General features: G+C 43.1%; 2 long non-coding RNA genes and 1 other non-coding gene across 11 annotated transcripts in view; all 3 read left to right on the top strand.

Moving 5' to 3' along the window:
• LOC100514051 (uncharacterized) overlaps positions 1-27,903 on the top strand; it is a 167,642-nt gene that overhangs the window by 91,083 nt on the left and 48,656 nt on the right. For 6 of the 8 annotated variants that reach the window (XR_014804313.1, XR_014804308.1, XR_014804307.1 and 3 more), the window contains 2 exons: positions 1,332-1,494; positions 1,593-1,838. This is a non-coding gene — a long non-coding RNA (uncharacterized LOC100514051). Of the gene's footprint in view, positions 1-1,331; positions 1,495-1,592; positions 3,149-5,494; positions 5,810-27,903 lie in introns of those variants that run through there. The other 2 variants (XR_014804311.1, XR_014804314.1) reach the window with 2 other exon arrangements.
• Positions 4,596-4,695, top strand: MIR135-2 (microRNA mir-135-2). Its single transcript, NR_038483.1, has one exon. It is a non-coding gene; the product is annotated as a microRNA mir-135-2 (primary transcript).
• On the top strand, positions 9,950-25,451 carry LOC146403547 (uncharacterized). Of its 2 annotated transcripts, XR_014804316.1 has the most exons (3): positions 9,950-10,892; positions 20,771-22,878; positions 22,919-25,451. It is a non-coding gene; the product is annotated as an uncharacterized LOC146403547 (long non-coding RNA). The 2 variants fall into 2 exon arrangements; XR_014804315.1 differs by lacking the exon at positions 9,950-10,892 and having other exon boundaries at positions 20,063-22,878.

The following is a 27,903-nucleotide window of genomic DNA, read 5'->3' as shown; positions in this document are numbered from 1 at the left end:
CCCCCCATCACCCTTATTGGAAATAAATTTAAAATAACATAAACAAACAAGAATAAATGGTTCTGAAATGTTCTGTCACACAGAGTCCCCTTCAGCACTTTGCTCTCCATCACTGCTGAAGGAAGGAAAATGACAGCATCGGCTCTAAGTGTGTAGATTCCGGCGTGGGCACCTGCCTGGGCTTCTGTGATATACTGACAGTCTCCACTTCCTGGCGGTGTTCAGAGTATTTGTTTGTCCTTAATTGGAACCCCACTGTTACCCTTGGGATTTCCTCTCCTTGGCGAGGCGATATATCCATATAGACAGAGAGCATAGCCACCGTGGCCTCCTGTAATATTATAGTCAGAAATACCAACATTGGGATCAGAATTAAACCAACAGCTAGGCAGGCAGAGTCTCTAGACTGCCTTTTGATATGATTAGGAACTTGCCGTTTTCCTCAGTGTTTATCTTTGGACTTGATGGCAGCAGAAATGCCAACTGAACATGCGTCATCACAGTGGTCCCTCTTTTGTTGGAATTGCGTTGCTTCCAGAAGGGAGGGGAAGCCTGAGAAAGTTACAGACGATGATGCGATGATGCGTAATGAACACATATACAACGGACACCAGGGGTCTGGGCCTCCGTATAGAACTGTTAACGTTATGCCTCCTACCTTTCCAAGTGAATCAATACAAGATCAGCTTTATGCAAACATACCTGGAAAGCCTTATTTTTACTAAAATGAATTAACATGACATTAACAAATAAGTCACTTTTAAGTTGCCGTGTCAAAATATAGGACCTTGGACATCAGAGGGCCACTTCATTGTCTTTATTTATGGTCACAGCATTTGCATTCCCGTCTCCCTCGTGCTGTTTTTATTTTTGTCACTGGAGTCCATGAAGACTTAATCATCAGCCCTCTAATTTTCCAAAAGAAAAAAAAAAATGTTGATTTATCGAAATGGCTGCAGAAAAAGAAGAAGAAGAAGATCAATCTGACATTGTAGGTTAATAGTAGGGAACAAAACACATTCATAATTAGAAGAGAAAAGGACCTTCCTTGTTCATTCCAGTTTATAATAAAAAGCGCCTCGCCAAAGTGTCTTAGAAAATAATGCATTCAGACTGAGTCGAATTACCGCCTAGCAGATTCTATTTATCTGTAGCTTAAAAAGCAGCTGCGTTTTTGTAAAAAAGCAATGAATGTGGCAGTCCTACTTAAAGGTAGAAGAAAAAGAACACCCCTTGTTTTGTAATAAGGGGATTTTCCATTTAAAAGAGAGAGCGAGCCTGTTGTGTGAAGTCCGATTATTACATTCACTGTATTCTATCTCACCCACCAGGAGGCTAATAATGGAGGGGCCAGAGAAGGAGGCCAGTGCTCCGAGGGTTATCTCACAGCCTCAGATGCTGGATAAGCCGAAGGAGGCAGAATCGCTTCTGGATGACATTCAGAAAGGCCGGAGTGATTATTGGAAGAGAAAAGCCTGCCTATTCTTTTCCAAGGTAAACAGTTCATTTCATCCGTCCACTGCATGTTTTATTATAAAAATATGTTTACATAAAGCTCTCTATAAAGTTTGCCTTTAAAAAATTATTTGTAGGTGCCTGACTATTCCCCGGGCCCGCCCGTCCGGCCACTGATGAATGATTAGCCACCTGCCTCAGACAAAGGATGCCCTGGGAGCCTCCCCACACCTACGGCCGCTTTGAAGGCTCTGCCAAGCTCACTTTTAATCACGAGAAAGGAATTACCCACATGGAGTCAGCAGAAAATGAGAAAGTAGAGCTCGTGCTGCGAATCATTCCAGCAAGTGCCAAGGGGCTAGTTGAGGAATGGCTTCAACGAGGTGAATATCTTTAGCTTGTACTTAGGGTTTGGGTAGCGTATAATCATTTTCTCTTTTAGGAGCGATGATTGTCCTAAGTGCCTTCCCCAGCCCGAGAGCATCTGTCAGGCTGCCGGCAGACTTGATAAGCGTCTCCGTCCTTGTTGGTATTTACTGTTACTCCCTGTACCTCTGCGACCGCGCCACCACCATCCGCCGGGGCGGGGAGGCCGCCGAGCCCGTGCCCGTTCATAGCTGTGTGTCTTTGTTGGCGTGTGTCCGGTGATCTCTGTCTCTGTGTGTGTGTGTGCCCTCGTTCGCGTCTTTCTCCCTGTTGTGCACAGCGGTGGGGAGGACTGGCCAGCCAGGGGGTTCGCAGATGTGGTCCGAGGCTTTCATTTGAGTTTTGGACCTGGGAAAAAAGAATGTGTCACATCATGATTAATGGTCAATCTGAATGTTCAATTCATACGGAAGGAGAAGGGGGAGGAGGATATGAGCCCAGTGATGAGACCAACCTTTTCCCTTTGGGAAGAGCAGGATTTAAATTAAACATCACTTTCGGTGTGAAATTAGTTTGAAGCCCTCTCTCTCTTTTTAACTCCTTAACGGGCTGCTCTTTCAGAGAGCATCCTCTCTGTCGAGCCCCGTGCCCGAGTCTGTTCCCAGCAGCCACCCGTAGTTCTTCCTTTGTTCTGTTTTCCTAAAGATCGGGTCTGAAAAACCAAGAGGGTAGTATTTTACTGTTTTCAAAACTCCATTATTCACGAGTTAGCATTCGCCCTAAAACATGTTATTTCCTTCTGTCCCAAACTCAAGTCTCAGATAAACAAACAGAAAAAACGTTCTTCTTTTAAGGCTAAGTCTGCTGGGGGTTGGGGCGGGGGGAGTGGAGGGATGCTTTCGAACCCCCCCCCGCCAGCCCCGCTCTAGGCCAGTTTCTGCTGGCCCAGGGAGCCACAGAGGAAGAGCAGCAACACGCAAGCCCAAGCTGTCTCTCACTGACCTGGTCTCCCACATACCTGAGTCACAGGATTGCCACGCCAACCTACAGCAACTTGGGCTTCAAGCAAGCATGTGCCCGGGATGCTCTGAAACTGCCCTTCAGTACTTACTGGTCCAAGGACCCAGGCCCAAACATGTAGAAAGAACCGCTGTCCGTGGACACGCGAGGCCGCTTGCCCATCTGGGGGCGTCCTTGCTGCCACTGGTAGGCACCAGCAGGCTTGAAAATGTGATCAGTCTCTTTCTGGGGTTTGCTGGCTTGCGGGGAAAGGGACAGTACTGAAAAGGCTAAGAGACAAAGTTGTTCTTCCAATGTATTTTCAAAAGGAAAATGTTGGGGCCTTGCCATTCCTTTTCTAAAGGAAGGAGAGGTGTGGCGGAGGAGGCCGTGAGGCAGCTGGGAGTGGAGTGAGGCTGGGGAGGTGAGGCAGCTGGGGTGGAGGTCGAGGCGGGGTGGGAGGGAGGTGGAGGCGGAGGAGCAGCTGTGTTTATTTTAATACATATCATTTAACCCTCCCCTAAAAACAAATTGGAGAGGTTTGGGAGTGCATTAATCTGGACCCAATTAGCATGTCTTCCTCCTTCAAAAGTGCAACCTGAGATTAATGAATATAAACTAGAGTTTCAAATGCAGGGCTTAAATCATTTGCATGTTTCATGCATGATGATTGAATTTATGTCTGCCCTTCCTTTCCCTTAACTATTTCCAGTCCCCTTTCTGTGAGTCCCATAAAGCAAGATTTTCTTTCTTGTCACTTCTAGGTGGGAAAAGCTTGCCTAGACCTCACTCCTGACAAGAAACTCAAGTGCTTTGTTTCTCTTATTTGAATTTGAATAATACAGTATGTTTCAAAAAACAGAAGGCAGTTTTTAAATAGTCTGGGATGCTTTTTCAGGAACCGGTAAATAGGCAGTCCAAGTTTGTTTTTTGAAAGCCAGGCAAACGGCAGGCCTTGAGTTCTCAGGGGTCCCAGAGACTGGGGTTTCAGTGTGGCCACTTTTAAGTGTATTAAAAATTCCAAGAGCAATGTCACTTTAATGCAGCTTAAAGAATGTTCTCGGGTTCTGGACCGGAGGTACTTAGATCACAGGGGTTTAGCGTGCAGCCTTGTTTCTGGCACAGTTAGAGATTTGCTTCTGCAGATGGGGGTGGGGCGGTGTCAGCCTCCACGAAGGTCTGTGGATGTGCAGTTAGCACGTGTGAACCCTTAGCATGCAATAGGTTTTTTCCGTCTTCTTCTTTTTCTCTCTTTCTTTTTTGTTATTTAGGTGTAGAAAGCTTAATGCTGACTTAGTGCAAGCCGGTGATGAGTCCTCCCAGCCCCCCATCTGCTCCAATGTGAAAGGTCTAGAAGCTGGCAGTGGGCATATAAGAACGCCTCCTAGGGAAAAAGTTGAAACCAGCGGCTGGAGATAGTCCCCCTGGTTTCAATGTGTATCAGTGATTTGTGTGTCTTCTGTCTTTCCTCATGTGTTTCCAAGTCCAGTGTCAAAGTAATGAGCTTTTCTCCAGGAATTCTCCCCAGTGTCCTTTGTTTTTGGTGAATTCAGTGGTTGAGTGTTGCTGAGTGTCTTCTGGTCTTGTTTCCTGGTCCCTGTAGCTAAGAACATTGTTGAAGGATAAAATCTTGTTAATTTGTGATGTCACAATTTAAGTGTGCTTCCTGTCACTTATGTGTAGTTTAAAATGTTCCTTAATGTAGCATGAAATGATTGGTTAGCTTTGAAATGGTTGTGAAGTCATGTGAAGAAAATAAGTTTTGCATCCGACCAAGATAAATTCACTCTAGTGCTTTATGGCTTTTTATTCCTATGTGATAGTAATAAAGTCTCATGTAGGGATGGAAGCCATGAAATACATTGTGAAAAATCATCAACCAAGAAGGGGCCATCAGGATAGAACACGTTAGCCTGTGGAGCTGGGAGCATGCTGGAGAATGGATTTAGCTACAGCTTTGCTTCGTGCGTGGTGTCTGTTTGTTTCTTTACTTTTAGATTTTGATAGCCAGAGAATCTAGGTGCCAAGAGTTGATTCATTTTTGTAATCATTGATTTACATGCACTTCTGGGTGTGCACCTGTCTGTCTCTCATACATTTTCTCCATTTTCTATTAACGACCATGCTCTAGGGGAACTATTTATAGCCCACCCATCGAGGAGGCCCACGTTTTAGTCACGCCAGGCCTCCTTTCTCCCGTGTGGTCTTTCTTCTGAAACAAAGAAGAAATAGTCAAATCAGACTTACCCTCTTGGAAATGTGGTCCAGATTGCTCTACTCCCAAGCTCCAAAAAAGGTATCCTTGAGTGGGCTCGAGCCACACCTCCTCGGAGCCGTGAAGCCACGGAGGTGTTTTCCACATTGCAGGTGGGGCAGAGAAAAATCCCATCTCAGAGCAGAGGGGGGGCTTTGGAACAGAGATGGTTACTCATCTCTCTGCCACTCCAACTTCGAGACCAGGGGCAAGTCATTTAGACGCTGTGAGCCTCTTTATCTTCAAAATGGGGAGAAGTAATGCGCCCTAAGGGAAGATTGTAAGAATTAAGTGAAATAATGCATATCCATGCCTAACAAAGCGCTTAGCATGTTAAAAAAATAGTTCATGAAATATTACTTATTCCCCCTTCCTCTCTCTCTTCCCTGTCTCTTCCTTTTTCTCCCCCTCTCCCTTCAGATGTTAGTCTAAAACCAGCCCCTTCAAGAGAGAAAATACTAGAAAATGCCTAATAAAATACAAGCAAGCAACTAAAAAAAAAATGCCTAGTTGCCTCCTTTCCATATGTGGCTGACATCCGTCAGTTGGATCAATAGTTTAATTCTTTTCCCTTGAACTGTTTTAATGATGATTGACCTATTTTCACTTCTGCTGTTTTCTGTATGTTTATTTTTGCTTGACTGTTTTAATATTGACTATTGATCTCTACTCATTTTTACTGGTTTTCTGTAATTTTTTTTTCAATGAGAATTCCAATAAAACTTACTCTGTTTATCTTTGGCCTCTCCATTTCCTCCACACAACGGGATTTTAGCCTACGCTCTGAAAATATCTGGGCTGCTCCAGAAAGATAAATGATGCCTTTTCCTTAGAAACTGCCCACTGGTAGTGCCAGGAGAACTGGATCCTTTCTGTTCTATTTGCATATCAGTGTGCTTGGGGTAATGGGTCGTGTTAGTTGTAACTTTTGATGCTAGTTTAACTTTCAAACATACAGAAATTATAGTCGACTTTATCGCTAAAGTCTATAGGATAATTGCGGGCAAGGAAAAGGACTTCACAACTGCACAAATGCCGAAACAGTAAAAAAAATTTACAGAGTTCCCGTCATGGCTCAGTGGTTAATGAATCCGACTGGGAACCATGAGGTTACGGGTTCAATCCCTGGCCTTGCTCAGTGGGTTAAGGATCTGGCGTTGCCATGAGCTGTGGTGTAGGTTGCAGACATGGCTCAGATCCCGCGTTGCTATGGCTCTGGCGTAGGCCGGTGACTACAGCTCCGATTAGACCCCTAGCCTGGGAACCTCCATATGCCGCAGGAACGGCCTAAGAAATGGCAAAAAAAAAAAAAATTACAGAGTAATTTAAATGTATTGCTATAAAAAACAGAGTATAAGTAAAAGTCTGTAAAAGTCTGTGAGACCATATTTGTATCCAGAGTTCTTCTTTAATTGAATTTGTTTTTCAAACCATATTCTTAGCCATATATATAGATATATATCCAGATCCTATTAGCATCTCTCCCCCTTAGTACGTATTCAAATAGTAGTGGATAAGTTAATGGGAGAGAAAGGAAGGGAGAAGATGTGGGGAGGGAAATAAAGAAGTAAAAGGCCCTATCACCATCAGAAATAGACTGTATGGTGAGGAAAGTAGGGCATACACGCATACTCAGCTAAAGGTCTACTACAAGAGTTCAATTCTGGAGCAGGATAGATATTACTAGGACATTCCGGATGAAATGTGATGAGTGACATAAACAAAATTCCTGTAGGGATTCAGAGCAAGGAAAGTTCTCTAGAATCAGGGACGGATCTGTGTCAGGATTTAGGACATCAGCCAAATTTCCATGGGCAAGAGTCAAGGACTTAGAAATTAATTTATCAAGGAATTTATGAAAAGCTCAAGTGAGTAGTTCTTGGAAATTTTTCCAGCATACAAACTGTTCGACCCTGGAGCATGTATTTACTTCTAAATATCATGGCAAGTGCCATTAGAAGCAGATAGTAGAGTTTAACGGACACACTTTCTCAGATTAATTAATTACTGCTGAATCCCAGTGGGCTGCAATTAGCTCTTACCCATGTGGGAGAAGACAAGTCTAGGCTGCCAGCAGGCCTGTGATCTTAAGGATGGCCATACACTTGTCCGATCTTTCCCCTCTTTTCTTCTTGCGTGGTTGTCTCTAAGCTCCAATATTACTGAAGTTGTGAGGCAGCTTGTGCAAAAGTGGTTGCCTTCAACAAGGACCCAGCATCCTCCAGCAGCTCTAGATATTGAATCTGTCACTAGACGCTGGCCTTTCAGGGAGATGGGGTGGCAACAGATCTCACAGTGCATTCCTTTGTAAAGTGCGTATCAATCACTGCCCAGTGGAACAAAATGCTGTCGTAAAAAGCGATGTCACCCAACAAACAAATGAGTAAAGACCTGACCGTGGTCATGCCACAAGCAGGAGACACAGGCATCGGCACAGGGTGAGAGTGAAATACGGGACAGAACAATCCTTTTCACTTTCTTTCCTTCCCAAAACCTCATCAAAAGTTTCACATCATCAGAGGTTTCACCAACAAAATTACCTTAATCAATAGACAGTAATATCCATGGGATCTGGGTTGGGCAGCTTCAAAAAAACCACGCGTTGTCTTCCACATTCAAATCCTAAAGCAGCACTATGGAATGATAAGACTTCCTGTTTGGTGGAATAACAAGTTCAGAATTATGTCATTCTTTGGACAGTTGCAGGAACTCTGAAGCCATGGTTCCTTGCAAAGACTTATCTTTCTCGTCCCAATCTGGACCTCCCACTTGTCTTTGCCTGAGCGAGAGTGGACGTATGCTCACCCCCACTCTCACCTGCCTACATTTATGACCCAAAGTCACTCATATCCACATGTCAGGCATGACTGATGGGGAGGTTCAGCAGCAGCTCCAGGTGAGAGTGGAGTCTACACAGGGGAACAGAGCCCAGGACCTCAGGGAGCCCAAAATAACATGACCCTCTTGGTCGTGAGCTTCAGGTCTTCCATCTCTAAACTATTCTTAAAATCAGATCTCCCAAGGGCAGCCACTCCAGAGAGAGTAGCCCCAAACCTGTACTTACCCAGTTCTCCTTGGGTTGGAAACACTGAGGGTCAGTGGGTAGAGTGGGAGAGGGTTTGAAGCAATCTCTCATGATGCTACTTACTGGATGGCTCTTCTCTTCAAGACCTTTCATCAAAGAGCCCCTAGACATAGGACTGTCTGCTAGTCCAGGCCTCCTCATCTCTCTTTTCACCTTTATCCAGATGAATATAAAATGAATTGGTTGGTTTAAGGTAATAATATTATGGCCCTCATGGTTCATTCTTTCATTCCATTAGCTCTTTTCTCTTTCATATGTTTATTTGGACATTACAAAATAGAGCTTCCTGGCCAAGAGATATAAACATATTCTGGGAATAGGTTTTAAAAGGGAACATACAAGCAACTTATTGCTCATCCAAAATCAGATTGCAAAGAGGGCTCAGTGAATATGATGACTTAGTTGCTTGCTGAATTAAGTTCAAAGTGCCAACCGTGACCATCAAGTCCCCATGAGGCCTGCATTTGTCCCCTCTCTCTGACTTCATCTCCCGCCTCTAGTTCAACCCCTCGCGGATTTTTTTCATGTTCCCTAAGTAAACCAAATGCGCTTCTAGTGCAGAGCCATTGAAATTGCTGTTCCCTCTGCCTAGAATATTCTTCCTAGACACCTACTTGTCTCATCTTCTCATTGCTTCAAGTCTCTTCTCAAAAGTCTCCTTATCAGTGAGACCTGTCACGTGACTAACCTCTAGCAAATAATCAGTCCCATGTATATATAATATAGATATATGAGTCTGTGGATAACTGAATCACTTTCTTGTACACTTGAAACTAACACATTGTAACTTAACTATACCTTAATTAAAAAAAAAAAATAAGTACCCTCTTCCTCCACACTCCCACCACCTAACTCTGATTCATTTTTGCCATAGGTAACACCTTTCATTTATCTGATATACTCCATGTCTACCTAATTTTTAAAGATCGCTTGGTTGCCTTTCCTCACTAGAATATAAGCTCCAGGAGGCGAGGGGATAGATCTGTCTCTTGTTTACTGCTTTATCTCCAGAGTCTGTGCATTGTAGACATTCAAATATTTGTTGAATGAGGTAATAGTCATCAGGTACTTCCTGGCATCTTTGTGTCTAGATGCTGACATTATGTATCACAATAGCAAATAATTGCTTGTATTTCTGCTCATTTGAAGTAACGATGCTTTAAGCATTATCTTCTCATAAGACCAAAAACAAAAAAACAACAAAAAAAAACACTTTATGTTTTCCAGTGTCCCCCCCCCCCTTATAAGTAATAGCATGGTGTGCATCTTTGCCCATCAAATTTTATACAAATTCTTCCCTATGAAAAAATGTTTTGTTGTGGAATTACTGAGTCAGAAGTTAATGGGCATTTTTATGGCTCTTTATTTATGTTACCAAATTGCTTTCCAGGGAGAGCAGTCCATACTCCAACAGAAGGAAAGTGTCAGAAATTTTTGTTTGACTTTTTGGGGGGCAGTATCATGTTGATTTCTAACCAAGTTAACCAGATTCCCTTGTTCTCCCGGTTCTTTTATCCCTCCTGACAAAGTCCAATTGTGCTATTCTTATTTACATTTTGAACTTTGATTCTAGATATAGGAGGAAAGAAATTTTTTAGAAATAGAAGCAAGTCAGAAACTGTATTTTCCAAGTCCTCTATTATACATAAGAGGCAAGGAAGTTCCAAAATCAAACTATTGGTTGCGAGCAAGGCTAGGCATGAGGGATTAGGGCCTGGTGGCTCTCAGGTCAGCACCTGAAAATATGTGAAAACAGCGAGTTAGTTTACAGGAATCAGAGTACACCGTGCTACCTCTGAATGATCAGTGTCTACCTGTTCCTTGTTGAAATTAATGTCAAAATGTCCACAAGAGTCTCTCTTGATGTCGAGAGATTAGATAGATTTCTGGCGAGTAGGATGTAACTTTTAAGCTGAACTACCTGTTCCACTTGCTACATTAACTTGTTCTGGAATGCTGTTTATCTTATTTTCTCTTGCACAATCTGACCTCTTCACATTTGCCTTCTTTATTTCATAAAATGACAACCAAGAAACTAGTTGCATTTGTTGCAAATCTTTGAATAGAAGTAAAACAATTAGATAACCGGTCTCCTTCCCAAAGGAAAAGGGTTTGTGCTCCTCTGAGCTAACACAAAATTGTCGTTTGGACACTGTGGGAATGACTATTCAAATGAATGCATACATTTATAGAAAGCTATATGCCTTTGAAGACATTTCTCTCACATATACACACACACCTCCTCTTTCTCTCTAGGGAAATGTAGGCTAATGAAAACTTGGAATTATATTTTGCCTTTCCTTTTAAATCCTCAAAACCAATACTGTATTTTGGTTTTTGTTTTTTTTCTTTCTCACATGTGTATGCCTTCATAAGATCTCTTTTCAGATAAGGTGTTCTTACCTTATTCATGGATTGATTTGCTACAAGAATGTCATAGCAGAAGATCAAACAGTGCTTAACATCCGTGGTAAACAAGAATAATTAACAGAGCTCTGTTTATTTCTAAAAAGATCTTGAGGGACGAATCAATTAATAGCTTAAATAGAACACTGTGTCCTGATTAAAAAAAAAAAAAAAAAAAAAAACCTTAATATATGAACATGTGTCTTAACCTGGGTACCTCCTCTCTAAATGCAGGAAATCTGAAATTCCAAACTATTTATGGAGAACGCTCTGTTACTGATCGGCATTAATGTCTCTAAAGAAAATGTAAGAGGAGTTCCTGTCGTGGTGCAATGGTTAACGAATCCGACTAGGAACCATGAGGTTGCGGGTTCGGTCCCTGCCCTTGCTCAGTGGGTTAACGATCCGGCGTTGCCGTGAGCTGTGGTGTAGGTTGCAGATGCGGCTCAGATCCCGAGTTGCTGTGGCTCTGGTGTAGGCCTGTGGCTACAGCTCCGATTGGACCCCTAGCCTGGGAACCCCCATATGCTGAGGGAGTGGCCCAAGAAAAGGCAAAAAAAAAAAAAGAAAGAAAATGTAAGAGCCCAAGTAAAATAAACAAATTGTTCAAATTCACAAGAAACCTCGAAGGGAAGCAGAATGCATGAACTTAATTGTCATTCACCATAGCTGTGTGGGCTAGACGTGTATATGTAAGCATTTCTATTTGTTTCAGAAGCATACATTTATTTTATTTTATTTTTAAAAATTTTATTAGAATCCAGTTGACTTTAAAAGTGTTCATTTCAGGTGTACAGCAAAGTAAATCCCAAGACGCTGCTGATACTGTTACATCATAGCAGGAGCTCCTAACACACACACACACACACACACACACACACACACACCCCTCCATCCGTTTTCAAATTCTTCCCCCATGTAGGTTAGTATACAGTATTGAGTAAATTTCCCTGTGCTATACAGTAGGTCGTTGTTATCTATTTTATATGTAGTAGAGCACACATTTATTTTAACTTCATGGGCCGAAAGTTGTGAGGCTCACCTGAAAGAAACCAGGCTTTGCACAAATAACACACATGATTTGGAAAATTCTGTTTTTTACTTTGAATATATGTGCCTTGGTTATGGCCACTTCTTCCTTATGTTGTAGGAAATAATTCCAATAAATATTTTCCTCATTTTATCAAATCTAGATCTTTAAAGCCAATGGACTTCCAGTATGTGTCAACAGCTATACCTTCTCAAGTGTAGAAAATAAACTTTTCTTAAGATATCCAAAGCCTCATTCGCTCTCACTCCATCTCCACACCATCTTCCCTTCCAAGGTGCACAGGAACTAAGAAAAAAAAAAAAAGCAATAATCCACCAACAGCCTGTTTCAGGCGATGTTGTTTATGTGTAGCATCTCGATTAATCCTCGGCCATCTCACCAGGAAGTTATTGTCCTCATTTTTTTTTCCAGTTATAGAAACTGAAGGTCTGTGAGATGGTGAGTCACTGGGCTGCTTTTCGCCTCCTCTCATTGCATCCCTGGTGTCTGTCCTCAAACCCAGGGCATGACTCATGCTAGATGCCCCGGTTGTTAAGAGAATGTGTCTCAGTTCCAAACCCATACTCTGTGATACAATAGGACCCCCTATCCTCACTTCTCCTCGGAGGGTTGAGTTTGGAGTGAGTGCCCAGCCCCATCCCCCCATACACATCCCTAAGGGTGGAACCTGCCCAGGAAAAGGAAGATTCGTGAACCCCAATCGCCCCACACCCTCTGCCTCCCAGGTACTGCTTTCAGGCTGTTGTTGCCAATATTTTCCCATAACTCTTGCTCAAAAAGTGATGCGAGAAAAGGCAGGGCAGGCCCTATCAGGGTGCCTGTCCTCTGGGTACCTGAGCAGTAAGCTCCCTGCCTCCCATGAGGGAAGCACAGGGCCACAGATCACTGGGTCCCTCGGGAAGGCTTTCCAGACCCTTCCCCACTTCCTTGTTAGACAGCACAGTGGAGGAAGATCTGTATCCTAATTCTACTAGGGCAGGTGGCATCAAGAATAAAAGGGGGTGGTGGAGTAGGTATTTCATAGTGACTCAGCCATCCTTTTGCAATCCACAGAAGCTTTCTGAGGTCACCGGGTACAGTGCCCAATGATGGATGGCACATTCAACAGTAGAATTACAATCAGAAGGCTCAGCTCTGCCCCTGGCTAGACGTGTGAGCATGTGAAGGTCACTTGCTCTCCTGACCCAAGTTCCTCATCTGTAATCTGGGATAGTTTCCATCCTGACTCCAGGTGATTTTGAGGCTCAGCTCTAGCGATTCATGAACAGAAACGCTTTGGTGAAATACAGCACTTTGGAGATGTAGCATCTAGGGGTTATTAGGTTGGAAATGGACACAAAAATGGCAGAAATGTAATTACACTTGAAATTTAACCTGGCGATTTTAAGTTCACCCACTGATTCATAGGCCAAGCCCTAGGCCAGGGGACGGGATGCTGCCAAGAGCAAGGCAGCCACAGTGCTGGGTGGGGGGACTCATGGTGCGGGTGGAACACACAGACGGAGCAAGTGGTCAGAGTGGAATGAGGGCTGTGAAAAGGAATGCCCAGGGTTCAGGAGTGTTGGAGGGATCAGGAAAGGCATCCTAGAGAGGCGACACTGACGCCTGCTTTCAGAGGTGGGAGGCCACCACTTCCCAAATACTGTAAAACTAGCGCCATCAATCTGCCACTGTCTCCTCTGACTTCCACTCCTGGAGAAGAAGAAGTGCTTTCTGTCGCACAGATGTAAAAGTAAAATTCAAAGGAATTCTTAGTCTAAATGTGATACATTTTTACACAAAGCACTTCCCGTCCCGATCCTCCTTGGATCTGCTGAACCGTGACTGGGACACACACCTCCTTCTCCTCGTGGGGATCAGATGGGAGCCGTAGCTCCGTTCCTTTGAGGGGATAAAAAGGACATTTTCCTATCCCTGCAAAAACAAACCTCTAAGCTACTTTTAAAGTCAACCCCTCCAGCTACTTTCCCAAATAAATCTCTCTTCTCCTTCATGTACAGAACTTTTTCAAAGAATGATCATTGTGTGTGACCTTGGACGAGTTATTTAACCTCTCTGTGGAGGACTAGTAAAATGATAGGGTGTTTCTTTTGGGGTGTTGTAAGAGCTAAATGAGTTCCGATTTAAAGTAGTGCCTGGAACGTAGTAAATGTTAGACAAATGGAAATCAATGTTGTGATATAATCACCTTCTCCCTTTTCCTTCTCCGACTTCCTCTCAGTTCTCTGCAATATGCTCATAACCCATCCATGACTCATATCCTTAAACAGCTCTTCTTAAGGTCACCAATAACCTCCACGTAGCTGAATCTAAGCAACTGGTTCAGTTCTCATTTTACTGCTGACTCCATAGCCAACTACCCTGTTCATCAGAGCCTTTTAAACATAGATATTCTGTGAGTTCCCGTCGTGGTTCAGTGGTTAATGAATCTGACTAGGAACCATGAGGTTGCAGGTACGATCCCTGGCCTTGCTCAGTGGGTTAAGGATCCTGCGTTGCCGTGAGCTGTGGTGTAAGTCGCAGACGCGGCTCGGATCCCGCGTTGCTGTGGCTCTGGTGTAGGCTGGTGGCAACAGCTCCGATTAGACCCCCAGCCTGGGAACCTCCATATATATATTCTCATCTGTTGACACAACAATTTTCTATTTTCTATTCCCTTTTCTCTCTCTGGCTATGGCTCCCATTTTTTGTTGTTGTTATCGTTGTTGGCTTTTTCATCTGTGTCCCAAACTTTAATATGAAACTACTCAAAATTTGGACCTGAGTCTTTCTCTTCTCTCCCTGGGTAAGCTTCTTTAGGCCGGTGGCTTTATAACCTCTTCCGCTATCACTCTTCTGGTTCCAAATCCATATACGTAACTCTAGACATCTCCACAGGACATTTCAAAGGTATATCATTTGCAACACGTTCAAAACAAATTCATTCTCTTTCTCCCTAAATCTGGGCCTCCTTCACAGTTTCTCACCTCTTCAAATTATACCCACTGCATAAAGCAGAAATTCAGGAATAATCCCTGGTATAGTTCCTACCCCATTTCTAATGTCAAGTTATAGTTTCTATGTATCACTTCAATCCATCACCTTTCCTCTGACCCCACTGCTAACAACCCGAGGTCAAAATGCCAGGACGACTGCAACAGCATGGCACTTCCAAGCTGTCCTGCACCCTCCCTGGGTCTCTAGTCTCACGGTGCAGCCTGACATAGCTCTTCAAATTCAAAACTGGGAATTCCCGTTGCGGCTGTGCTCAGCAGTAATGAACCCGACTAGCATCCGTGAGGATGCAGGTTCGATATCTGGCCTCGCTCACTGGGTTAAGGATCTGGCATTGCCCTGAGCTGCGATGTGGGTCGTGGAGGCAGCTTGGATCTGGCATTGTGGCTTTGGTGTAGGCTTGCAGCTACAGCTCTGATTAGACCCCTAGCTTGGGACCTTCCATATGCAGTGGCTGTGGCCCTAAAAAGCGAAAACAAACAATCCAGTTCCAAACTGACACGTCACCATCCTCTCCGTCTTAAAACCTTTTCTGTGTTTCCCAAACTGTTAGAATAAAGGCCAGAGTCACCACCATGCCCTCCAAGGTACTATAGGATCTGGGCCCTGGCTCCCCGTCCACCCCCAGCCTCGCCGCCCGCCCCTCTCCTCGCGTCCCTCTGTCCCTGGGTTCTGTCCGTGCTTTCCACCTCTTTACACTCGCGGCTGGGCTGCCTCCATCTGAAGGCGGCCTCGTTCACGGCTCCGTGTCTGTCTTTCCAGGAAGGGACATCTCTTCACCCTTCAGACTCTCCCCCTCCCACAGCTTCCCAGTCCAGGTCAGGTGCCTCTGTTCCATATTCCCAGAAAAAAATGGTCTTTTTTTCAGGAGTTTTGACTCCGTTTATAATTAACCCTTCATTGTATAAGTAATGAGGGGTCTCCGTCCCACCTGTAACTTCGGCTCCATGAAAGAAAGGACTGGTTCTGGCCTTGATCCTCTTCCCCTCAGGCCCTTGGCAGAGGGCCTCGTATAGAGAAGGAACTCAACATTCACTGAATAAGTGAAGGAGTGATTTGCCCATCCTGGGTTATCAGAATGTTTCATGTTTTCAAAATCCTCAAATCCCCTCCAAAGCTTGTGCTTACCACGTTGTAAGAAAGATTTGAAGGTTATCATTAAATTTTGGGCTAAAACATAGCAAGGGTTTCTTTTTAATAGATGGCGTTTCCCTATAAAAGTGAGATTCATTAACGCACACGTTGAACGATTGTATGTAAACAGCCTCAAATCAAGTACACAAGATTCAAACAGGAGAGAAGCTGCAATTAACATGAAACCTAAACTGTATTTCTACATCAGCAAGGTTATAGAAAAACAAGTCATTAAGTAATTGCTATTGTGACATAGATTCATGCTATAGTTGAAGTCCTTTGCACAGCTGTAATCTCAAACTACCCGGAGGTTTGCCACATTCTTTAATTTCTGATTGATTAAATGGATTATTTGACATTCTGGCAGATCATAGAAATTGCTGAATAACAAAGACGCCTTTCATTCCTCATTATTTGCTCTCTCAGAGCTTCATGCAAATTCTTTAGAAACAAAGGTGTGATATTTCCTTTTCTCTAATTTTGTTTCAGCGTTGTATTTTTACTGATAATAGGAGCAGTTCCTACACAAAAATTTCGCATTATTAACTTAGCACTCCCTCTAATTAAAATGTAATGCATAATAAGATATGAACTTCATATCATATTCAGCCTTTTATCTCCTTGTCATTTGTGTAGAGAATTGCGTACTTTTATATTCTTATCATTGAAACAGAGGATTTAAAAAAAAAAACCACCTATGATGGAAAATTTCTTCAGTTTTGGACACCAGTGCATCCTTTGGGAGATTAGGTATTTCCAGGTGGCCGGTTAAATGATGATCGGACAGTGTTTACATTAACCAGACTGGCCAGGGAAGGGCTTTTTGGTTCCAAGCTCATTTTCCCAAGTCTATTCAGTTAGTATGAATTTTATAAATATTGCACAGTTGTCATTCATCCACGAGGACACCCGGGCTACAACTAGGACCTCTATTTACAACCTTCATCCAACTTTTGACTTGGGTAAAATTCCATAAGGCGGCCTCTCCCATCAGGTTCTCATGCCCACTCAAGGAGAGAGCATGTTTGTTAAGGGGCTGACTGCCTAGAAAGACGACCCCAACGAATATTCATTGTTTCTACTAATTGATAAGGAGCTGCGCAGGGCATTAATTAGAAGGAGATACTAAAAAGACACGGACTTCTCTTTAGCACAAGATACTCAGACTCCAGTGGCAAAAATAATTGTGATGTAGTATAGTAACTGCCATATTGGATGATTAAACCATTCCCTGTCCAACTTGGCAAGCAGAGAAGGCTGGCCGGGGACTCGCATCTCAGCTGAGATTTGAAGGCTAAGTAGGAGGAAACCCAGGGAAGAGGCAGGTGGAGGAGAGCAGTCCTCGGAATACAGCAGCAGCGCAGTTGGAGCTTGGAAACTTCATCCACTGATTCAAGATAGGCGATCAAGTCCAATTCACGGGGTCCCAAGCACAAGCTCTCAGAGGAGTAGCTTGAAGAGGAGATTCAGGTAGAGACCTGAGAGGTGCTTCAACTACAGAGCTCTATGTTAATCTTTGTAAGCAGCTGAGAGACACTTAAGACTGCAAGGCAGGGAATGCTATGATCAGCTTTGCTTCTTGGGAAGATCTCTCTGTTGGCAGGGGTGGAAGGAAAAGATAAGGTGGACCAAGGAAGGCCCACGTGGAGGCGAATTCAGTAATCCTTTGCTATGTGGTCAAACCACTGGGGTGGCAGTGGAGACGGTGACGACAGGGGACAGATTGGAAAGCCAGTTAAGAGGTATATGAGGGAGGAATTTCCACCCATTGGATGCAGTCAGGGTGGAGTGGAGGGACGGCTTAGCCTTAGTACTTAGCCTTCCTGGGGCTCCAGCATGGATGGCATCAGTCGGTGAGATAACACAGGCTGCCTCCTGGCGGTATTAATTAAAAATAGCTAGACACGGAGTTCTGGCTGTGGAGCAATGGGATCAGCAGTGTCTTAGGAGCACTGGGATACAGGCTCGATCCCCAGCCCAGCACAGTGGGCTAAGGATCTGGTGTTGCCACAGATGCGGTGTAGGCTGCAACTGCGGTTCAGATCTGATCTGATCCCTGGCCCAGGAACTCCATGTGCCATGGGGCAGCCAAAAACAAAAACAAAGTAAAGAAAAGAAAAGAAATAGCAGGACACACCCTTGGATCCTGGACCCTTTACCAAAAGGATCCAAAGCATTCCTCAGCTGGTCACTCTCCTCTCTGTGGAAGAGATTTGAGACTGTGGACCTTCTCCTCCAAGGGAGTCTCCAATTAGGTGGCTTTGTATTCTCAGCCGCCCGCCCTCCTGAATCCCTCTCTGTATAACATGTATCGGATTGTGCTGCAGTTGTCCCTTTGTTTAACTGTTTTCCTCGCAGGAACACCTTTTGAGCAGGAACAAATCATCACTCAGACATTCCTGACCTCAGCAAGGTACTCGGCCTTCACAGTGAATGCTAGGCCCCAGGCACGAATTATAGGGGGCCCCTCAATGAATGCTTGGTACATTGAATGCAGGCCAGTATTTGACTTAGTTGGCTACTGGTCAAAGATTTTCACTCTCATGTGAGGAAATCTCAGAGTAGTAACCTTGCAGACAGGTTGTCCAGACTAGTCTTTTTTTTAATTTCATTTTTATTTTTACAGAATAAAATACATATATTTAAACACAATTACATTCACACAGATTATTATATCATGGATTTTAAGAAAGCGATTAAGTGACTCCCTCTGGAGAAGTGGAATGGAAAATATGCTGAGACAAATAGGAAATTTATTCTATACTTTATCCCATTTTGTATGGCCTTCATCTTAATTATTTAGTATTATCTATTACATTTCAATTTTTCTTTAAAAATTAGCATTATATTAAAATTGTGTATATTATGCAACTAAAATTTATAAAGAAGAAAGCCTTATATACCATTAAATATTTTACATAGCATAATAAAAAGAATAACTGGTAAGAATAACAAAAATAATACACCCTCTGAAGATAAGTAAAATATAAAATGCATAAATTGGTTAAAAACCAGTGGAACTGTGTAAATATGTCCTTACAATTTGTTACATCTTATTGATTCTTCAATATAGGCATTACGCCATTCTAGGTGATGTGATAAACAAGACCTTATAGACCTTACATTGTACCATGGAGAGAAATGGTTATTAATAATACAGCGGTAGAACTGTATTATTTAATTGCACAGTTGCGTTATTTAATTCAGACTAGTCTTTCTACTCATGTGGTCCAAGGACCAATAGCATTGGCACCTCCTGGGAGCTTGTTAGAAATACAGAATCGACCTACTAAATACCCACCTCAATCTACTGAATCAGAATCCGTGTCGTAATGAGGGCCCCAGGAGATGTGCGTGCCTGGTAAGGTTTGAGGAGCTCAGCCCTGGGGCATCAGTGTGAATTCCTCTGGGCCTCAGATGAGGAGTGTGCAAATGGTGATGCCCCAGGATTCCGTGATTAGCCCTCAGTGGGCTCCAGTCCAAACTAAACTTTCTTCTTCACTCCCTGCTAGCACTAAACGCTACTCACAAAAGGTCAAGTTTTCCTCCTGTTCTTGTTTTATCAGCCGCCTACCCTCTGATCAGGTTGCATGGTGGTGATGCCCGATATAGAGAGCAGTAACAGCCGCCGTTTCTTTAGGGTGGTGGTGATTAACCATTGGTGCTTTGCAGTCATTCAATTTATGTTCAAATCTTGACATTTGTGGGATGTCACAGCTGTTGTATTTTATTGTCTGGGCACCCATTTTCACATCAGTAAAATATGGACAGTAATAGTACGCACATCCTAATATCAAGGGGGTGAATAACTGAGGTATTAAGTGCCTATCTCAGTAATTGATGCACAGAACTCATTAAATTTATCTACAGTTATTTCACTTATTTCCTTTTCAACTTTTCAGCACTGATGTAATATGACTTATGAGAAAACTATGATGTATAAAAGCCTATGACATGGAGGATGCAAAGATGCTTACCTAAGATGCTTACCTTGAGTCTAAGGAAGGAGATAAAATAACACATAGACAATTCACTGTGCTAAAGGGAGCATATACTAAGTGCTGCAGTATGGAATGGGCTGTTGTTATAGGTCTGTGGTTTTTCATGTCGCTGTTGAAACCAGACCCTACCCCAGAAGTTCTGATTCGCTTAGCCTGGGCAGGTGGTATTTTTTAAGTACCACCTGGATAGTTCTATATGTAGCAGGCTTCAGACCAGGAACATTAAGAAATCCAATGAGGGAGAAATTTTTTAAGAATGAGATTCCCAAGAAAGGCTTCTTATAAAAAGAATTATCTTGTGGGGTGAATATGCTAAATTTTTTTTTTTTTTTTTTTTGCTTTTTAGGGCTGCACCCACAGCATATGGAGGTTCCCAGGCTAGGGGTTGAATCTGAGCAGCAGCTGCCGGCCTATACCACAGCCACAGCAATGTGGGATCCAAGCCCTATCTGTAACCTACACCACAGCTCACGGCAGTGCCGGATCCTTAACCCACTGAGTGAGGCCAGGGATCGAACCCAAAACCTCATGGTTCCTAGTCAGATTCGTTTCCTCTGTGCCACAACGAGAACTCTGTGAATATGATAATTTTAAAATATAATTAATCATGCATTTTATTATAAAAATTAAATTTTTATTTAAAAAATGAGCAAATGCACTCCCAAATCCCAGCATTCTTCTCTTTCTATATTGTTTTTGCCTTTTTTTTTTTTTTGGCTATAGGCATACATATTTGTCATGTTAAAGCAGAACCACTCAATAGAAATACAATGTGAGCTACAAAATTCAAGCCACACATGTAATTTTTTTTTTTTTTTTGTCTTTATAGTGCCGTGCCCACAGCATGTGGAGGTTCCCAGGCTAGGGGTTGATCAGAGCTGTAGCCGCCAGCCTACACCAGAGCCACAGCAACGCCAGATCCAAGCCGCATCTGCGACCTACACCACAGGTGACGGCAATGCCGGATCCTTAACCCACTGAGCAAAACCAGGGATCTAACCCGCAACCTCATGGTTCCTAGTCAGATGTGTTTCTGTTGCGCCACGATGGGAACTCCCACACATGTAATTTTAAATTTCTCAAGATTGACACCACAAAATTTAAAGAGATACAGGTGAAAGTAATTTTTAAAATATTTTTATTTAACCTACTATGTACAAATATTGCCAATACAAAATTAATGACACAGCATACATTATTATACATGCTGTCTTCAAAAATCCAGTGTGTATTTTACACTTGATGTAAAATCCAGTGTGTATTTTACACTTGATGTAAATCTTAATTGGGACCAGCCTCATTTCAGGTGCGTGTGGCTTGTGGCTACATGTGGCTGCATGTGGCTTTTGGCTACCATACCGAACAGCATAGTTCTAGAAGGTATGATCTATACAAAACATTTAAGGGATTAAAAAATGGTGACTATGTTTCAACTATTATTCTTTTTGTTGATATAGAGCTACAGTAAGACAAATCCCATAGAGTCAGATCACAGTATGGGTTATCTCAAATCCTGAGTTAAAGGATTTGAATTTTGCTTAATGGCCATGCGAAAGCACAGGCAATTTTGAATAAAAAACGCTCACGTAACTGGGCTATGTTAGAGCAACTGGAAGAAAGGGTGGTTGGAGGTAAGAAGACCAATTAGAAGTCCCAGGGAGAGAGAATGATGGCATGGATTCCAGCCAAGGCAAGGAAAATGGAAGGAAAGGACCAATGGGGTACTGTTTCGCAAAGACGTGTCAATTGGGATTGGGGTAGAGAAACAGTGGAGCCCAAGGTGACTCCCTGACAGGTGGGAACATCGGGGGAAGCGCTTGTCCAGGGGTGGCGGGACTGGTGCTCTTCAGGCTTGGTCACGTTGCTTGAGCTCTAAGCAAGATGAGCTCCTGATCCAAATGTCTAGCAGGTGATGACGGGAATTGGGCTTGGAGTTTACTGAGAGTGAGCGTTAAACCAAAGAAGAGGGGAGAGAGCCTAACAGGAGAAGAGGAAAGCTTTCGAAACACTTCATATTGGGGGAAATGGACACGGTGGGCCGGTGCAGTTTAGCAAGTGGCATTAGTGAGAAAAGGTAGAGCGAGGCAGAGTTTAGCTTCCTATGTAAATAAATTACTTAGCATTTTGATAATTGTCCATTCAGAGAAGAAGTGGCCTCAACAGGTGGTCAACTCCTTGGACCGTTTTCAGAGCAAACGTTTCGAAATAAAAGCACATGTAAATACAAACCACATGGCTTTCTTCCTTTCTAACTAGACTTTGCGTCATTTCTGTAAGAGCTTATTTATCCTCCAATCTTGAACATAGACCGTGAATAGACTGTTGACCTCTATCAAAATCCTTTTTTCTCGAGTGGCTGGGCCTCTGCCATCCCCATTCATCCTTTCACCGCTGACAGACAGGTTTCATTAGCCTACCTGAAGTCGTTCTTCCTCTGCTTGCTCCCTGAGCCCTTCTGGTAGAGTGTTCGCACGTCACTTGGCCCTTCTGTTCTCCAGCCAAGGATCCACCTTCTTTTAGCTTTCTTCTCTCTGTTCAACCAGGGCTGACGATGGCGAGGCCATGCTTGTTTGGGCTTATAGGAAGATTTCATTACGTCCTTTGCTTCTCCTCCCTGTCCTCAGATTGAGTTGGAGTCGATAAGAAGAAATTTAGTCAGTTGCAGGATTGTGTTGTGATATGAGTTTGGTGTGAGGTGAAAAGAAGTCAAGTCTGAACCTACGTGAGGTTCCCCTTGCCTCCTTCGTTCTCCCCTTCCCTCCTTCTCTCTTTCCTTTCTCCACCTTTCTTCTCTTTCTCCCCTTTTCCTTTTCCTCTTCCTCCTCCTTTCTTCTCGACTCTGTTTGTGGCTTTGGCTTGACGGAGGAATGGGCCTCACTCTTTTTCTCCCTCACTGAGGATGGGATTCTTTCTCTGCTATCCTCATCTGTGTAGAAAATAAGTAAGACTCGGGGAGGCTCCAGGGCATCCGACATGACACCATTGTATTGTCTCCTTTGGTTTCAGGTAACAATCCTGAAAGCAAAAGTTTTGTGAATTCACATGGTTTTTGTTCATTGAAACCTCCTCCATTAGACAGACTGCAGTGTAGTCAATAAGAGCACAGACTCCGGAGTTAGGCTGCCAGGTTCAGGCCTGGCCCCACCACTCCCTGGATGTGTGTCCTGGGTCAGGTTGCTTAACCTCTGTGTTCTTCCCATTCCCAACCTGTAAAACAGGGATGCGTTCTTTCTACAGTTTTGCGGCTGACATTCAGGATAAAGCAGTAATGAAACAGATACCATTCCTACTCTGAAAGAGCCTGCGTTCTAGCAAAGACAGAACCCAAACAAATACAGAGATGATTGGTTGACTGGTGATAAGAGCAAAGAAGACAAGCAATACAGGGTGGAGTTCCCACTGTGGCTCAGTGGTAACAAACCCAACGAGTATCCTTGAGGATGTAGGTTCGATCCCTGGCCCCGCTCAGTGGGTTAAGGAAACGGCATTGCCCTGAGCTGTGGTGTAGGCACAGACACAGCTTGGATCTGGTGTTGCTATGACTGTGTGTAAGACAGCAGCTACAGCTCTGATTTGACCCCTAGCCTGGGAACCTCCATATACCGCAGGTGTGGCCCTAAAAAGACAAAAAAACAAAACAAAACAAAAAAAAAACCACAAAAAGCAAAAACAGGGTAAAGGGACAGAGAATGCTGGAAGGGGTATAAGTTTTATGCAACAATCAGGCAAAGCCTTTGTGAGGAATGATGTTTCAGCAAAGACCTTGTATGATGGACCAGCAGGTACAAGGTCCCAACGGAGGAAGCTCCTTTGAATGTTCAAGGAGTAGCAAGGAGACCGGAATCACTGGAGTAAAGTGAGAGGGCAGGAGGCAGCAGGAGATGAAGCCAGGAAGTAGAGAGAGGACGGATCATCTTGGCCTGTAGGTGGTGGCACGGAGTTTGGACTGTATTTCTAAGTGAAACAGAAAAAGCCATTGGAGAAGAGACAGAGGTGATTGAAGCATCTGGTCGGTGCAGTTGAAATTCTGTACAAAGTAGTCCTTTACTGAGGTGAGGGAAGATTGAGAGAGAAACATAATGGAGAGATCAAGAGTTTATAGCTAGACACCTTAAATTTGAGATGCCTATTAAATTTGTAATTGGAAAAGTCAAGCAGAAGGTTTGGTATCAACCGTCAGAGTTCAAATGCTGCTGTGCGCCTTTCTGAGATGAGAACTAAGAGTTGACCTTCGAATTTGATAGCACCGAGGTCATTAGTGACTTGGACAGGGAAGTCTCAGTGTTTCAGTATTTTAATATTTCACTGAGAGGATGGAAGCCTGATGGTAAGGAGTTGGAGAGAGAATGAGAAGATTCTGCTTTTGGCTATGATAGTTTTTTTTTTTCTTTTTTAGCCCCACACGCAGCATGTGGAAGTTCTGAGGCCAGGGATAGAACCTGAGCCACAGTTGTAACCAGAGCCACAGCCATGACAACACTGGATCCTTAACCCAATGGAACTCCTTGGCTATAATGATTGAGCTTGTATCAAATGAATCTCTTGCTGAAATAACCAGAAAAGATGGATTTAAAAAGTCTGTTTGAATATATTTGAGATATACTAGGATTGAAACTGCTCAAGAAGCCAAGATGCAGAGAGAAATGACATGCACGGAGGAAAGCTCAATATTTGATGGGGTTTTTTTTTCCACTTAAGGCATTTGCCTGTTCATAAGTGGTACTGAGAAGAAACTAGGAGACAAGAAGAAAGTGATAGCCAAGGAATTAAGAAGTTGAGTAAACCTATGAACGGTCTAATGGAACTGCAGAGAAAAAAATTAGGGAGGGGAGAGCTGGTGAAAAACTCAGGATTTCATTTAGGGCCCCTGAAGGCCTTCATCCTAAGAGTAAGAACAACCATGGAGTCCCCGTCGTGACTCAGTGGTTAATGAATCTGACTAGGAACCGTGAGGTTGTGGGTTTGATCCCTGGCCTTGCTCAGTGGGTTAAGGATCCAGCGTTGCCATGAGCTGTGGTGTAGGTCACAGACGCGGCTCAGATCTGGCATTGCTGTGGCTCTGGCTGTGGCCGGCAGCTACAGCTCCGATTGGATCCCTAGCCTGGGAACCTCCATATGCCATAGGTGTGGCCCTAGAAAGAGACAAAAAGACCAAAAAAAAAAAAAAAAAAAACAGAAAGGGAACACACTTCTGAAAGAGTAAAGCCCAGATTCTACTCGCCTCAATTATACCTGGAGTAACCTTCTTCCAGAGGCAATAATAAACCCTCTGAGCAGAGCTGTCCAGAACGTTTCATGATGATGTCAGTATTTTGCATCTGTGCTCCTGATGAGGTAGCTGCCAGCGTATGGGCTGCTGAACACTTGAACTGAACCTAGTATGACCAAAGAAATAATTTTTACTTTTATTAATTCTAATTCAAATTCACTTTTTAAGTAGCCACATGTGCTATTAGACCTGTAGCTCTGGCGGAAGACAGTATATTTAAAGCCTCATATTACCCCTTTAATTTTTCACACATCTTGTCAATTTTCAATGAAAAATCATCAGGCATGTCAGAATGTAAGAGCCCAAAAGACAAGAGAAAGAAATTATTAAGGAGAAACATAGATGATCCAAATGGATCAACTGATTAATATATTCCTAAAAATGAATGAAAAGATGGGGAATTTCAGCAGACGCTTGTACCAGAAATAAATGGAAACTCAAACAGAAAATTGGAAAACTTCGATGAGTATGATTATAGATTAGAAACCACTGATGAAAAGATCGGTGAACTGAGAGGTAGGTCATTAGAAAATATTTGGATGGAAATACAAAGAAAAAAGAATGGAAAATAAAGAAAAACATCAATAAGTCATCTGCAACACAGTGAAGAGTTCTAGCATATATGTAGTTGAAGTACCAGAAGGAGAGGAGAGAAAATAAGCAATCATTCAAGGTATAGGAATTTTCCAAACTGATAAGAGATTTCAGACCACATTCAGGAGAGGTGAGCTATAATGGTATAAATTTCAGTGTTATGGGTTCAAACGAATCTTATAATTCCCTTTCAGATATCTTATAGCAGCTCTTGGCCAAAATGAGCCAAGAGCTATATCTCTTACCGTACCAAGAGAAGCTAGCATAAATCCATGCACAATGCTACATTGGTTACCAGCTTACCCCTGTAAACCTAAGCAGTTGATCTTATTAGAACAACCACAGGTAGAAAAATTAAGCACACCAAAACAATGCATTGAAGAGAACAAATGAAAATCATGATTTTTGTGCTGAACTCCAGACTGTCCTTCTCACCACACTGGAAACTGCCAGCCTGAAAAGGATGTGCCATGCTAAATTCCTGTGCACCTCTGTTTTGTTTTAAGACAGTAGACTTGAGCTTGAACATATACTTTAGAATAATCTGCCTTCAGGCTCTCTTCTCCATTTCATCCTCTTTTTTTTTTTTTTTTTTTTCTTTTTTTGTCTTTTTGCCATTTCTTGGGCCACTCCCGTGGCATATGGAGGTTCCCAGGCTAGGGGTCCAATCGGAGCTGTAGCCACCGGCCTACACCAGAGCCACAGCAACACGGGATCCGAGCCGCGTCTGCAACCTACACCACAGCTCACGGCAACGCCGGATCCTTAACCCACTGAGCAAGGCCAGGGATCGAACCCGAAACCTCATGGATACTAATCGGATTCGTTAACCACTGTGCCACGACGGGAACCCCTCTTCTCCATTTTAATCAGAAGTGCTTCACTTATTTTAAACATTGATTTTAGAAGAAGAATGCAAAGAATGAAAATACCAACAATGAACCAGACGCTTGAAATGGAAAGCTTACATAAAGTAAAATGGTGGAGCTTCCATAGGGTGGCTCAGCGGTTGGTGAACCTGACTAGCATCCAAGGACACAGGTTCAATCCCTGACCTCACTCAGTGGGTTAAGGACCCGGCATGGCTGCGAGCTGTGGTGTAGGTTGCAGATGTTTCTTGGATCCCATGTTGTTGTGGCTCTGGCATAGGCTGGCGGCTACAGCTCTGATTGGACGCCTTGCCTGGGAACCTCCATATGTTGTGGGTCTGGCCCTAAAAGGACCAAAAAAAAAAAAAAAAAGTAAAATAATGGAAGGAGAAAGGACCTAATGGTTATTTAGTTCAAGGTGTTCTGAAGGTTTGGTAGAAGGAAGGCGGTGGTAGGGATGAGCAAAAGATCGGTAGGGGCTCTTCTGATTTCCTTCTTCAGCCAGAATTGTTCCGGGTGTTCGAATTGGGTTTCATTTGAAGGAGTTTCCACTGATTACAAGAAGGGAAAGAAAAATACTTTGCGAATTAAATGGCAGCCACTGGTCTAGTGTAACCCACTTAGCGGGGAAACTGCCTCCGAGAAGAGAACAGCTCTATGTTAGAATTTTGTAGGGCTTCAAAGCAATTTTTTTTTTTTCTGCCAAAAAAACTCTCAAGCTTTATCCAGCAGGAGTGCTCATGTGTGAAATCTTACATTAGTAAGGTTGAGAAAATTACCTGGATAATTTTACTGGCAAATAAATCAGTAATCTGAAATGATTTAGCATGGGACTAATGACGCTTTATATCATTTTAAGTACAGTTAAACTTCTTAATTACAGACACTCTAGAGACTTAGAAAAATGGCTACAATAATGGCATGTCATTAATTCTAAGGAAACAGCTTCCTGGGCAACACCTGCTAGGTCCATGTTATTGCCAGGTTAATAAGGATGATTAGAAATTAATAGTTTCCTTGCTCTTAAACCACAGTGAACTCCTGAAATCTTTACCCAGAGGTTGAGAAAATTCAGTGTAAGTATCGAGTGCTGGACACGGACTAAGTAGAGGCTGTCTCAAGACTGCATGTGTTAAACATGAATATTTTAAGAGAAGTTACATCTGCTTAGTGCAAATGTAGAGAAAGGGAAATAAAAGATGGCACTCTCCGGATAACTTTTTCATTTCCAACTGCCAACGTTGAGTAAACAATAATGCACTTACTGTTTTATCACGTCTTCCGCTTCTGATGGGCTTAGAAACCTGTTCATTTTCTTCAGCCTTGATCAAATGATCCTCCAGCTTTACCCATGAAAGCTTTCAGATCTCCCACTTTTTAGATTTCAGGCATAATTCTGCCTTCACAGGCCACGAGCGTTGTATAA

The sequence above is a fragment of the Sus scrofa genome, chromosome 5 (genome assembly GCF_054392235.1).
Source record: "Sus scrofa isolate SSC_HxYL_T2T_F1_AM1 chromosome 5, Sscrofa_HxYL_maternal_Yorkshire_Landrace_v2.0, whole genome shotgun sequence".
NCBI lineage: Eukaryota > Metazoa > Chordata > Mammalia > Artiodactyla > Suidae > Sus > Sus scrofa.
This window is presented reverse-complemented; position numbering and strand designations above follow the sequence as displayed.